Here is a 15,415-nt window from a genome sequence, read left to right as displayed (position 1 = left end):
TCTATTTTTGTATACTGGAACTTCATTTTAACAAATATTTAAAAATAGTTTCAAAAATTACCATTCTTTTGGAATCTCCTTGGAAGTTTATTTCATTTGCTCCAAAGACTTTTTTTTTTTTTTAAAGCAAACTGAATTGGTTTTATTTCCAGAGGTGTGAGGCTAGAGATAGGTCTCATAAGTATTAGACCATACTCTAAAAACTTAAAAGTAGTGTTTTGAATTTTTCGAACATTGATAATTTGCATGAACATATTCTTTATAACATTTAATAATTACAGGGGCTTTGTTACAGGTGCTCTCTGTATCTTAAATTATTAAATATGAACAAGTAAATGAAATTTATTTTATACTCAAAATAGAAATGGCTTCACACATCTGGTTCACCATTTCTGACTTGAGGTTATTTCTTTTACGTTGCTGTATATTTAAAAGGAATGCCACTTATTTTCACAGGTCTAATAGTATATACAAAGCTTTTATTAAAAGCATTTTTATGTAGTACTAATTGTTTTTAAGTATTATGTATATTCTCACATACTTTTTGTTCTGTAGTACCCATGATTAAATACAAGAGTGACAATAGAGTATGCATGATACAATTTTGTGAGAACATAAAAAGGAGCTCCAGAAATGAATATCTAAGAAATTGATAGTCCTGGCCTTAGGAATTTTTTTTATGAAGCTATTTTATTTTATTTTTTAAAGATTTATTTATTTATTTTAGAGAGAGGGAAAGAGAGAGAGCACAAGTGTGAGGGGCAGAGGGAGAGACAGTCTCAAGCAGACTCTGTGCTGAGCACAGAGCCTGACATGGGTTTTGATCCCAGGACCCTTAGCCAAGATCATGACCTTAACTTCAGTTGGATCCTTAACTGACTGTGCCACCCAGGTGTCCCCTGACTGTAGAATTTTAATCTAAGTTTAAAAGTATTCTTGCATGTACCTGGTCAACTTAGGAAAAAACTGGGGTGGAGTTTGAAAGATATGCTTCACTGTACAAATACAAGGTAGAAGTGGAGTTCTAGGACTGTTATCATGAGAAATAGTAGCTGTGGAAGCTGTGTGGTATAGTGGAAAAAAACATAGTTTTGGAAGATGACTGAAGTGGATTCAGCCCTGGCTTATGTCATTTATTAGCTGCTGTTTGGGCATGTTAACTACTCAGACCTTCTGTTTTCTCATCAGCAAAAATGGGAATAATAATACCTATCTTGTTGTGAGTCTTGAATGAAAGACTTAAGTGATGACATAGTTTTATTTTTCCCTCCCTAACTGGAGAATAGGAAATATCCTTGACAAAAATAAACATCCTTTCTCATGATCCCAGAGTCCTGGGATCAAGCCCCGCATCGGGCTCCCTGCTCAGTGAGGAGTCTGTTCCTCCCTCCCACTCTGCTCCTCCCCCTGCTTGTGCTCTCTCTCTCTTTCTATCTCAAATAAATAAATAAAATCTTTAAAAAAAAATAAACATCCTTTCTGAAGCAAAATATAGATTAATTTTGCATTAGTTTATTATATTTTCATTAATGAATTGTAAGTAAAATAGGATTGACTGATGGGTTAGGAATATGAAGAAAGTAGTGGTTGCTGATTAACATGTAGGCCTGAATTAGATTTTAGACTCTTAAGTTGGTTTAGTATAAAGGAGTGCAAAATATGAATACAGTTGGCTGCTGTGGATGGGTTACAAACCCAGACAAAGTAGAAAATAGGGAGCCAGGGGTCTCTTAGATGGGCGAGAATAGTATCTGTCAAGTGGTTTTGTAATCTTTAAGTCATTTTAACAATGAATAAGGTACCATCACTTTTTTACCCTTTCCAAGATTAAGGGGGAAACATCTGAGGGTGGTATATCTCCCAGACTCTCCGGTATACTCCTGTCCACGGGCAAATTGGCTGTTGTTTGTTTAAGCAGTCATCGCTGCTACAGGAACCGTGGGGGCACTTACATGTCCCAGTAGTTAGGGGCCTAAGACAAATGTCTAGATATGGTGATGCCCAGTCTAGCTTTATGGATTATAAGCAAGGTGCCTGGCTCTTTATATGCATGTCAGATCTTGAAATCTCACTGAATGGCAGTTTGGTAAGTTACCTACAGATAGATAAATTCTAACCTTCTGTGATACAGAGTCATACACTCTTGAGGAGCTTCCCATATTCTGTAGGATACAGTTTGGCCTGTGTGTGGCAAAACATCCCTTCCTTTCTAGTCACTTCTGCCTCTCTCTCCCATTTCCACCCTAAGCTGTAGCCACAGGAAGTAAACCGTCTACGTTCATACCTGGTAAACATTGCTTAACTCAGGACTCTACTCAAGTATTAGCCCTTTTGATAAGTTTTCCATGATTTCTCCAGTTTAAATTGCTCATTCTTCCAGCTGTCTCTTTGAAGAATCAGAACGTGTGACACCATCGAGCTTTCATTCTCCATGGTCTTGATCAGCTGGTGTCGAGTGGTGGCTGCTTCCTTTAGACTGGGCATATGTTATACACTTTAAATATATATAAGTATATTTGTCAATTATTCCTCAGTAAAGCTGGGAGAAAAAAGATTGGACATACGTTCTTCAGTTCACCATTTGAGATACATCAGTTACACCTGACCACTTCATGGATTAATTGGCCTATTTGGATCCTTTATTTTGGACCTCTGATTTTGATATATAAATATTTCTAAGGCTATGATCTTTTTGAAAGAAATGACTTTGTCTTTATATTCCTATTGCCCAGCATATACTTGACACATAGAATGCCTTCAAGCAGTATTCAGAATTTAATTGAATGGAGTAAAACCTTTCCCAGCCAGAGGACTTTGCCTTTTTCCTCACCTTTGTTTGAGTCATTACTTTAAGTAGATCATGATATTTATTTTACATGTTTTTCTTCATAGTGTAGAACGTCATGGTTGGAGATCGTGATCAAATCCTCCCTAAAGACAGAGAAGGAAAAAAATGCACTTAAATTGCAGCAGGATCGATTAAAATTAGGTGGAGCAAGCTTTCCTAGCTGTAACATTTGTTAGGGATGGATTACAGAAATGTTGTTGAGTCTTTTTATTTTGAAATCTTCACAGGACTGGCATACACCTTCTTGAAGGCTGACCAAGAAGAGTAGTATAAAAGTCCTTATGAGGCTGTTCAATGCACTACTGAGTGACCAGAATGTTTAGAAAATTTTGAGTATATATAATATATAGTATGAAAATACATTAGCTTTCAGAACTGCCTGGAAACAGAAGTCTTGCTCTTTTCCATCCTCGCTTTTTGCCGCTTGCTGTGCCAGCCATGTGCTCTCCTGCACCCCTCGAGGCCATGCCTTGTGAAATTGAAGAAATCAAGGATTTTACGCTCATGGCCATGTGAACAGATGCCAAATCTGTCAAGATCAAGAAAAATAAGGATAATGTGAAGTTTAAAGTTCAGTGCAGCAGATGCCTTTATACCTTGGTCATCAGAGACAAAGAGAAGGCAGAGAAACTGAAGCAGTCCCTGCCCCCAGGTTTGGCAGTGAAGGAGCATAAATGAAACTGGCACACTGATCTGAACTGTATATGTACATATATACATATATATATGTATATATATTAGTTTTCAGATACTATAGATTTAGAATTTGAGAACAAATCCTAATCAGCAGGTGCACAACTTCTGCAAAAAATGTAGAATTTGTTATTCCATAATTTGCTCCTCTATCAAAAGCAGCTGTCTACAGATAGTGCTTCATCCTGTTGACAAATTCATTACAAACGCAGGAAGCAATTCCTGTTTCATATGATTGTGATTTGTAAAAATAATTTAGGTGTAAGCTATCCACAAACCATTTTCTTTCTTTCTTTTTTTTTTTTTAGTAACCTATCTAAATCCTTATATTTTGGCATTACACATGAGTGTCATAAGTTTAAATTCTGGGACATCCGGGCACAAATAAAAGTAAGAGCTCATTTAGGATGGAATGGCAAACATTCTAATTGGGAGGGTCCTCATTTTGATTTCTGCCCTCCTGCCCCCACCCCTTAACCAAAAACCAAAGCAAAACATCTGGAGTTATTTAGGCAGTATAAATATTCTTAAAAGAATGGACCCCTAATCATAAAGCCTTTCTGGCACTGAAAGATGTTTTTGGATAGATAGAATTCACATGATTGGCAAAAATATCTTTGAATTCATAAAGGCTCCCATAAGTCATGAGTGGAGAGTTTGGGAGTATGGCGGACTGAGGCTGTTGGAATTCATCATAGGCTTTTATAGGAAAGCAGTCAATTAGTGCACAGGCGTTACTCTCTCAGCTTTTGCCTTAGAATAGGCTCCAAGAAAGGTGGCTTATTTCCTGTTAAACGATGGTTGTTTCACTTTGAAAGAAATGTGGCATAGGTATAAATTTAGTTTTATTCTCTTTTCACGTGTTTAAACAAGTTTTGCTGCAGGGAGACAAGGAGAAAACAATGCCCTTCAAAACCCCTATCTTTATCCTCTGCTTTGTAGTTCTGTCCGTAAGACAGAAAGTAGGGAGCAGGAATAATAGCTAAGCATTGAAAAAGACCACACACACACTACTGTCAATTAAGGTGGGGAATTGAAAGGTATAGCTGTGTTACAGTTAGTCAACCAATATTCATTGACCATCAACTGTCTGTTAAAACACAATGACGGATTTGTTGAGATAAAAAGGGTTTCTATACTCCAGGGACATAGAGTGTTCTTGAGGAACCTAGATATAAATCTGTGAAGCTCAAGTGATAATGTAAGATAAAAATAATTTCATCATAATTGTTTAATTGCCAAATGGAAGATTTAGGTAAGTGCTACAGGAGTTCAAGTCAGGGATAGACCACTGTGGGCTGACTAACCCGGAGGGTTCTGTGGAAGAATTTTGAGCAGCTGCTTGAAGAATGGGTAGAATTTGGACTGATGGAAAATAGGAAGAAGATAATTTTGCCCTTCCCTTTCACTGGAATATCATGTGTGGAATTTGGAAAGAGTAGAATTAGTATCATATTAATTTGGGGTCAAAATCAGCAGTTAACCATGTGGCAGAACTTTAATGAACCTGAGAAAACCTCTTGTTGATTTCAGCATATTGTAAGTTTCCTTAATTCAGTTTCCTTAATTCAGGTCTATAAAACCTGAAGTTTCCTTAATTCAGGTCTATAAAACAAAAACAAAACTTTTTTAGGGGCGCCTGGGTGGCACAGCGGTTAAGCGTCTGCCTTCGGCTCAGGGCGTGATCCCGGCGTTATGGGATCGAGCCCCACATCAGGCTCCTCTGCTATGAGCCTGCTTCTTCCTCTCCCACTCCCCCTGCTTGTGTTCCCTCTCTCGCTGGCTGTCTCTATCTCTGTCAAATAAATAAATAAAATCTTTAAAAAAAAAAAAACAAAACTTTTTTAAAACACTGGAAGGCATAGGAAAAGTGATGCCATCCAGGATATTCACTGTGAAAGCAGCAGTGTTTATATTTTAAAGTTGGACATTTCAAGCAGTTTCACTGAGGGGAAGAACACACACAAAGGAGCCATGTGTCTCCACTTGAGAAACTGACTTTCAGTTGCACAGAAAGCTCTGGTAACTCCAAAGCATCAAATAAGCTTTCTCAGATTCTAATCTTCTTACAGATTACCAATATAAAGAAGAAACGGTTTTTCTCTATGCCTTCTTTCTTATCCTCAGGACCAAAGTGATTATATTTTTCTCAAGATCAAGTTAAGGAAGATATCATTCTTTTCCTTCTATTTTCTTTTTCCTTTTTCCTGTCCTTCCTTCCTTTGCTATATATTCATTGTAGAGTACACTTGTGAGTACATTTTAATAAATTGTCTCTTTAAAAATATCTAAATCTGTACTCATTGCTGTTTACAGCTAGATGTAATAAGAGATATAGAGGTTATCAAATTTATGGCGAATGGGCATATATAGCCCTTGGGTTGCATGGATTTTTTAAAAAATACAGCTGGTCAAGTTTTATTTGTTTTTAGGCTAGAAATGAATGACATCTTTTCAGGAACCTGGAGGAATCATAAAGAAAAAGCAAATGTTTCTGTATCAGAGAGGATAGTTTTATTTTTTTCTGGGAGACTAAAACCATTAAGTAGGTTTTTAGCATTATTGTATATACAAAATCTCTAGTTGAAAAAGAGCCTTCTTTATTCTTTAGTATGTGTTACTTGATTTTAAAAATTTAATCTCATTTTTATATAAAACATGCCACTGTTAGGGGCACCTGGGTGGCACAGTCGTTAAGTGTCTGCCTTCGGCTCAGGGCGTGATCCCTGCGTTATGGGATCGAGCCCACATCAGGCTCCTTTGCTATGAGCCTGCTTCTTCCTCTCGTTCCCCCTGCTTGTGTTCCCTCTCTCGCTGGCTGTCTGTATCTCTGTCAAATAAATAAATAAAATCTTAAAAAAAAAAAAAAAGATAGTAATTAAAAAAAAATGTCACTGTTAGACCGCATAGAAATTTATTTAAAAAGTACCCATAACCTTACCATTTAGAAATAGCTAGTATTACTTTTTTGGTGTATAGTCTGCAAGACTATAAAAATGAGTTTGTCCATGTGTGTATTTTTGTTTCTATAGCAGTATATAGAGAATTGCTTTTAATGTTAAATGAACTTAATTTTTAATAACTACCATATATTCCTTGTATAGATATACCATAAGCTGGATATTTTTCCTCCTAAATTTGATGTAATGTCTTTCCCTAGCCCTAGGTCTCAAAGATGTTTTCGTATATTTTCTTCTAAAAGTTTTAGTGTACATGTTAAATACGTGCAGTTTATTGTATGCCAGTTACACCTCAGTAAAGCTGCTTAAATTAAAAACAAAATTTAAAAAATAACAGTTTTATAGTTTCATGCTTTACGTTTAAATCCATGATCCATTTTGCATTCGTTTTTTGTATAGCATGAATTTTAAGTCAAAGTTCTTTTTTTTTTTTTCCTGTCTGTGAACGTCCAGTTATTTCAGCACAATTTGTTGAAAAGATGACCCAAGCTCCACTGAACTGCGTGTGCACCTCTGTCAAAAAGCAGTTGGTGTATTTGTATCGATCCGTTTCTGGGTTCTCTGTTTCATTGATCTATGCTTCTATTCTTCTGCCAATACAACAGTGTCTTGATTTTGATAGCTATGTAGTAAGACTTAAAATCAGATAAAGTGATTCCTCCTACATTATTCTTCTTTTGCATAATTATTTTAGAATAAACTTGTTTATATCTGTCATAGTTGTGATGGTGGCAGCAAAACCTGGCACCTCTCCAGATTGTGTGTGGGACTAGCTATGGCTGAGGCCAGTAGAAGATGACAGTACTTGGTTGGGGTGAGCTTCTGAACCCCAATTGAGCACAAGGGGGGAGGAAGAATTTTTTAGGGAGTAGGAAATGGTTCTTAATGTTAAGCAGAGACATGCTATCATTTAACATTATTTTTGTAGAAAGTATTCCTTTCATGATATCAGTAAGACTATTATAGAGCATTTAAAATGGCATTATCCTGCTTGAAAGCAAAGGAATAGATGGCTAAATATTCAAGGACCCTTCTGTTGTTGTTTTCATTTTACCCACTGTTGTCAGGGACTTGGGTTTAGGTTTCTACAGCAACCACAGTCTGGACTACATAATACCAACACTTTGTGTGCATGTGGTGTTAACGCTGATGCCTTATACACTACATGTGGCAGAGTTGCAGTTGCTATGGAGATCAATCTTTGGACACACTTGGTTGATAACGATGTCTCTCATATGTGGATTTTCCTGCTGAAAGAATATGAAGTGGTGCTACGAGTTGACCGAGAGATGCATAAGACTTGATCGATAATTTTTCTATAGCTGAGAATCTCACATTTGAAAGCCTTAAGTTACACATTCGCTCACAAATATACTAAAGTGTCTACGTGTGTGTTTGATAATATATGGCTTGATGCCTGGGAAGTGGAGTGAAAATATGACTTCAAAGAACACATCATCAGAGGAACTTGACTCCTCTTGGCTAGTCAACACCATTTAAAGAATATGCTGTAAAAAATTCGAAGACTAGATATCTTACATTTTTTAGTACTCTTATAATAAAGTCAATTGCCAGTAGAAAAGGGAAGGATGCACAATTCTTCTTGTGAACTACTCTAATTTGAATATGGGGCCTTGGGTAGCAGCTAAGAATCTTTTTCTTGGAGCATTGTATTTCTGAAGAGTCCTTTGAACTCCGGAAATGAGAAACATTGAGGAAGCAGAAGTGGTTTTATTTTTTCTTTTCCTTTGCAGTGCCAGTCAAATGAGGGTGCAGTCCTAGACCTCAATGTAAGCTAAGACAAACTGTTGCTGAGTGTCCTCAGAATTCTTGAAAGAGATGTAGTTTCAGGTTGGTAAACATTTTTACTTTGGGTTAGAGAAATTTGTCAGTCATGAGTTGTTATACCAGAGTAGTGGTTCTCAACTCTGGCTGCACATTAGTACATGGGGCTTTTAAAAAGTACTGATGTTTGAGCCTGACAGAAACTAAATCAGAATCTCTGGGAATGAAGAGAAACTGGGGCATTGGTATTTTTTTTCTTTCTTTCTTTTCCTTGAAAGGTGAATACTTGACACTGAACTGCAGCCAGGACTGAGAGCCACTGCAGCAGAGGCAGTCTTCATCTAGAATCTTAAATCTTAGCTAAATTTGTATATTAGAAAGTAACATCAACATTGCAGAAAGTTTAGAAAGGGCAGTCTTACCATCTATGTTAGTTTCCTATTGCTGTTGTAACAAATTACCACAATTCTAGTGGCTTAGAATAACACAAGCTAATTGTCTTACTTTTCTGGAAATCAGAAGTCCTAAATGGGTCTTACGGGGTTAAAATCAAGGTGTCTGCAGAGCCGAGTTCATTCTGATCCTCTAGGGAGAATCCATTCCTCTGCCTCTGTTGTCTCATCTCCTTTTCTGACTCTGACCCTCCCAACTTCCTCTTATGGAGATATAACCTTGTGGTTATATTGAGCCCATCCAGGTAATCCAGGATAATCTCCCCACCTCAAGATCTTTAACTTAATCACACCAGTAAAGTTCCTTTCCGAGTAAAGTAACATTCACAGCTTCCAGGGATTTGGACTTGGACATCTTTTGGGGCTGGAGGGCGTTTATTCAGCCTACCATTCCAGCTCAACACAAAGATTGTCACTTTGGTATTGTCCTTCCTAGTCGTCATTAATATGCGTATTTTAGAACATGATCATCTTGCATATACAATTTTTTTTAAAGATTTTATTTATTTGATAGACACAGCGAGAGAGGGAACATAAGCACGGGGAGTGGGAGAGGGAGAAGCAGGCCCCCTGCTGAGCAGGGAGCCCGACGTGGGGCTCAATCCCAGGACCCTGGGATCATGACCCGAGCTGAAGGCAGACACTTAACGACTGAGCCACCCAGGCGCCCCTTGTATATACAATTTTTTATCCTTTTCTGCTTAGTCTTCATAACCATCATTTTGAAAGCTACATAATAGTCCATTCATGATTATACCATATTTAACATTGCCTTTATGCTGTAGTTGGATTTTCATGTTATTTCAGATTGCTATTATTGATAGATCAAGCTGTGATAAGTATTTTCAAGTATTAGATAGATTCCGGGATGTGGGAGTACTGAGCTAAATACATATTTTTAAAAGATTTATGTATTTATTTTAAGGGGAGAGAGAGGGAGAGCCAGAGAGAGCATTTGCGAGCATGAGTGGGGGGAGGGGCAGAGTGAGAGAATCTTCAAGCAGATTCCCCGTTGAGCATGGAGCCAGGTCCCAGGGCCCATGAGATCATGACATGAGCTGAAACCATGAGTCAGCTGCTTAATGGACTGAGCCACCTGGGCACCCCCTGAGCTAAATATTATAAACCTTTTTGTAATGTTTAATTCAAGCTCTCAAATTGTATTTTTGAAGAGTTCTAATTGATATGCACTATCAGCAACGTATGAGAACACCAGCATCACTCTATCTTTGCCAATATTGCTCATCATCCTTTTAAAAAAGACTTTTGCTAATTAGGTGAAAAAATGTTATCCTGATTTAAATTTAATCTACTTGAGAATTTTTTCCATATTGCTGTTTATTTCTCTTTTTGTGTTTTGTTCATCTGTTTCTCCTAGAATGATTTATTAATCTGTAAGACATCTTTATATGGTGAAATTATTGCCTTATATGCTACAAATTTTTTTAAACACACATTTAAAAAATTTTAAATTGTTCTTCCCTGTTTTTTCCTTTGTAATTCTTCTTTTTTCTGTGCTTAAAATTTTTCACCTAATAAAAGTTTGTGGTAAATATTCAGTTTTATTTTCCTTTACGTCTTTCATGATTTAGTCACTGCCCTTAGCAAATTGCTAACAAGCTAAGAAGTTCAGGGACTTAACGACTCCAGACTTACTGTATGACTTACTGTACCAAGCAAGTACCAAATTAATTTGGTTCTGTTTATACAATTTATCAAAATTAGAAACAAATTTTTAAAAAGGACTGAAGAAGAAATCTAGCAATTTTAGTGCAGTCCTAAGATGTTTATTGCCCTTTGCTAGGTTTATTCACTATGCTGTCATGTTGTGTGTTCATGCAGATAATTGAGAATTATAGTAAGCTATCTTAGTCTATGATAAACAGACAGAATGCACTTTAATTACATTCTAATTTATTATCTGGTGAAAGTACCTTGCTAACAAATCAACCCAGATATAACTTATTGGATAGCCTTTGCACTTAGAGGAATAATCAGTCTGTAATCATAAACTACATGAATCGTTCATCTTCTAGATTGCTATTATATTTATTACACTCAAATGCCTGTGCTGGGTTCCTTTCCTGTTTGCTTCCTGTTTCATGGCTTACAATCCACTACCCTGCCTGCTGTAAGTTGGTGGTATCCTGTGCTCACAAATTCATTCCCTTCGGGACACCTGGGTAGCTCAGTTGGTTAAGTGTCTGCCTTGGGCTCAGGTCTTCATCTTGGGGTCCTGGGATGGAGCACCGTGTTGGGCTCCCTGCTCAGCAGGGGAGTCTTCTTCTCCCTCACCCTCTGCCCCTCCCCTTGCTCGTTCTCTCTTTCTTGCTCACTCTCTCAAATAAATAAATAAAATTTAAAAAGCAAACAAATTCATTCTCTTGTAATATGAGTTAGGCATATGCCTAGGAATAGAGTTCAGTTACTTTACCATAGGAGTAAAATGCATTTCCCCCCAGTTACAGTAAATAGAATGAACTGTCACCATAATGTACTAATACGTGATTTATTCCTTACTAAGAATTAGCACAGTTCTAATTCTTTAACGAAAAAGTTTGCCCCCCAGAATAGCCACCCCATCCTTTAATATCCTGTGTTACTTCCCCCTGGTTCCAAAAAAGAGATATGCACATTAAGCTAAAACAAGAGCCAACCCCTGTTTCTTTCTTTTGAGACAAACTTGTACAGAGAATTGGTATCGGGGAGTGGGCTTCACCAAGAGAATACAGTTCTGTGGTGCAGTACCTTCTTTAATTCTACCACTTAAGAATGAACAACCTCTGGCACTAGTTCGGCAGAATAATGTAGACGTTTGTAGCATTACGTTACCTCAGTTGATCCGGATCTTTTTGAATACCTTTGTGTTAGATGGTCTGTGGAGTGGGGCTGAAGTTGGGGAGGTACAATCAGTGTAGAACCACCTGGAGAAATTTATAATCCATCTCCTCAGTGAGTCACAATCAGGAGTTGTTACGGTCTCTGTATTCCAGACACCCCTTCTCTCCCCTCTACCTCTACCTTAATAATTTTAATTGAATCTGCTGATCCAGTATCTTTGCAAACACAGATGATGATAATCCTTATCTGAGAGTAGTATCCTCCTTTTATGAACGAGGATCTTACACCTGAAGGAGACCTCACTAGTGCTTCTGGTATAATACTGTGACAACAAATGTGCCTGTAATTGTACGGCTGATAAGTGGTAGAAAGGACTTGGGATTTCTGCATTTCAATGCTATGATATTTTTGTTTCCATTCTTGGTCCAAATTTGTATTAAAAAGGAAAGTAAAAAGATGTTGGTCTATTTCACTTACCCTCTTTTTCCACGTTGGAAATTTGTTTTGGCATGCAGATCAGTTTAGGTGAACTTGGAAGTTCTTTCCGTTCTGAAGATTTCTGCAGGAACTATAAATTTTTTATTTTTTACCTAGGAATTGCTCAGTTAATCACTTCCATTTGAGAGTCCTAGTTTTATTTGGCTTCAGTCTGAGTGGTAAAATAGTGGTGTAAAATCACCTTTCTTCTTTCCTTTTTGTTTAAGCGTTCTCTCTGAGCCAGGTCACATCTAAGGTCTTTCCTGAAGATTTTGTGGTTATGTCCCTTGAATGCCTTGCCTTAGTCCATGTATGTTCTCCGTCCTCACAGTCCCAAGTTTCTGGACTTTCCCACGGGGTATTCTCCTTAGGGCCTGTTCAGCCCCACTTTGGATCTGACCAAGGTATTGTTCCTATTTTGTTGACTCCTCTCTTCCTGGAACCCTTTTGCTGTCTCCTCGAAGCTAGACTCTGTGTGCTATCCTGTCTGAATATTAGGAGAGAATTAGTAATAATTTTTACCCTTACTTTTCTACCAGGGGAGCCTTAGATGGGTGCTTCTGTTGGAACGAACCCAGAAGAGACCATATTTAGTACTTGGAGATCAGATTGAAGGGAGAGAGAGAACGGTATCTTGACGAGATGCAGAAGGAAGTGGCTGCAAGCAGCCAGGGCCTTGTTCTGCGGACCCTATTGAGGCAGCGCCTGTTTCATGTGGCTCTCCGGCCCACTGGAGAGTGTCGCGGGGCTGACCCCAAGCCAAATCCTTCTCTGAAGCTATAGCCTTGTTTGCTTTGGGAAAAAATTTACTTCATGTTTGCCATCCTCTTCACTCTATAGCTGATACAGTATGAATTCTTCAAGAGCCCCCTTCTATGACTTTGTTGGAACTCCATTTTAGGAATAATAACTGCACGGTTATATTCTGAATTTAGTGGCATGTTGACTTTCAGGAAGACCGTTTTAGGATCAAATCAGAGCAAATCAGAGCAAAATAGTTATAATTGGCCTTACTGCAATGTAAGTCCCCCTTTGGCTTCCAGCCTATAAATTATAAAATATGCCTCAAAATAGATCTTACCAAGATCACTAATGACCTCCATATCACTGAATCTAGTGGATTTCTTTTAGTCTTTATTCTAATTGTATTATCGACAGTTTCTTTTTTCTTGGAAAACACTTTTTTACTTGCTTTTCTTCTGACTTTCTATGCATTCCTTCCCTGCCTCTGTGGCACAGGCTCACGGGGTGATTAAATGTTGCTGTGCCCTCTTATCATTCTATTCTGTCTCTAGTTTATCCCTTCTGTATCCTTTAGTTACCAGAAATGATCTGCATTCGTCTAACCTCACCCACCTGGCCTCCTTCTAGTCTACCTCCCCCATTCTTGAAGAATAGAAAAGTGAACGTGAACAGGGACACCTGCATGGCTCAGTCGGTGAACCGTCGGCCTTCTCGGCTCAGGTGGTGATCTCAGGGTCCTGGAATCTAGTGCGGCATTGGGCTCCCTGCTCCGTGGGGAGACTGCCTCTCCCTCTCCCTCTGCCTGCTACTCCCTCTGCTTGTGTTCCCTCTCTGACAAATAAATAAATAAAATCTTAAAAAAAAAAAGTGGATGTGAATATACTGAATTTCTGAATTTTTAGTTCTGCTGTATTAGTCTATCAATTCATGCACCAGTACTACATTGCTTTAATTGAAGGTTTATGGTATATTTTAATATCTGGAAGAGTTAGTCCCCCCTCATGGCTCTTTGGGGTTTTTCAGGGTCCAATATGCACTTTATAATTAGTTTCTCTAATATTTTCATTTAGATCACTTTGGTTAATAAACTAAGTATGGGAGAATCAGCACTTTATGATGCTGAGACTTCCTATTTGAGAACATGGGCTGTTTTTCAGTATGTTCACATCCACTTTTATATTCTTCAGGAATGTGGGGATAGACTAGAAGGAGGCCATGTGGGTAAGGTTAGACGAATGCAGATTGTGGCCTTTTTTCTCTACCTCAAATTCATTGTGTTTCCTTTCATTGCAGGGCTTTTACTCACACGGTTCCTCTGGCCTGGAGACCTCACCTAGTTAGAATATGCTTACCCTTTGATCTTGACAGTATGTTACTTCTGCAAAGAAGTCTCCTTGGATAAGGCCAAGTTTTCTATACATTATTAGCACCTTGTTCATCTCCTTTCTAACTCTGGTTTTAAATGCAGTTGTACATTCTTTGTTAGGATTGTTTAATGTCTGTCTCTCCACTAGAAAGTAAGCCTCTTGAGAGCAGGGACCCTGTCCATTTTGTTCAGAGAATAAAGTACCTATTTCATACGACAGTGAGCATTAAATGATATGATACCTATTATGTGCCTAGCATGATGCCTAGCACAAAAACACACAATGCTAGCTAGATCCTGCTATATATTGTTTTGTTTTTAGTAGAAGGAAATGATACTGTTTGTGAATAAATTGGCTGGATCAAATTTAAGGAAGAATTCTGACTCTCTTTGGCAAGAGAAAGGGTTACCTTTGGAAAGGAGTAACTAGTTTGTGAAAAGAGAAAGAGAAAATAGCTTTTATTCCTCTACTATTCTTGGTTACTGTATCTAAGTCAAACTGCAAGAAAGCAGCTTTTTTGCCAAAATATTTTTTTCTCTTTCCAGTTGTATTTCTTTTTTTAAAATCAAATAGGCAGTTTAAAAAAAAATAGACAAAACAGGATTTTCAATTGGAATCTGGGAATTAATACATACAACTGCAGATCTAGATTTGTTATATTCACCAAAGTTGTAAAAATCTAATAGAATTTAAAGCAATGAGATCCAAGATGATACAACAGACATTTTACGTTATGGCATAGGGAAGAAGTTTGTCGTCGATCACTAGGGTCACATTCCCTATCATGTGATTTGTAGGGTGTCCTTGATGAGTTTTAAAAATTATATTGTAGCTGCTTAACATTTTCTTCCAGTGTTCTCCAGTTATCATAGCCACATCTCAGATCTTCACGTTTTGAAAGCTGGTAGATTATTTTAACATTATACTTTAATTTTGAGGTTTTTACTTTTCATATATTAAGAAAATTGCCTTTTTGAAATGCAAATTAAAACCACAAAGAGATATTACCTTACACTGTCAGAATGACTAGAATCAAATAGATAAGAAAAAACAAATGTTGGTGAGATTGTGAAGAAAAAAAAACCCTCCTGCGGTTTGTTGGTGGGAATGTAAATTGGTGCAGCCACTACGGAAAACAGTATGGAGGTTCGTCAAAAAGTTAAAAATAGAAATACCATGTAATCTAGTAATTTCACTACTGGGATCTTTTGAAAACACTAATTTGAAAAGGTAAATGCACCCCTGTGT

General features: G+C 37.6%; 1 protein-coding gene and 1 pseudogene across 4 annotated transcripts in view; both read left to right on the top strand.

Moving 5' to 3' along the window:
• Positions 1-15,415, top strand: part of PDSS2 (decaprenyl diphosphate synthase subunit 2) — a 276,311-nt gene that overhangs the window by 18,635 nt on the left and 242,261 nt on the right. The gene's annotated exons all lie outside the window — the stretch shown is intronic.
• Positions 1,409-5,149, top strand: LOC117804251 (annotated as a pseudogene).

The sequence above is a fragment of the Ailuropoda melanoleuca genome, chromosome 10, assembly GCF_002007445.2.
Source record: "Ailuropoda melanoleuca isolate Jingjing chromosome 10, ASM200744v2, whole genome shotgun sequence".
In the NCBI taxonomy this organism is placed as follows: Eukaryota; Metazoa; Chordata; class Mammalia; order Carnivora; family Ursidae; genus Ailuropoda; species Ailuropoda melanoleuca.
Note: the sequence above shows the minus strand (reverse complement) of the source record. Positions and strands in the feature narration are given on the sequence as shown.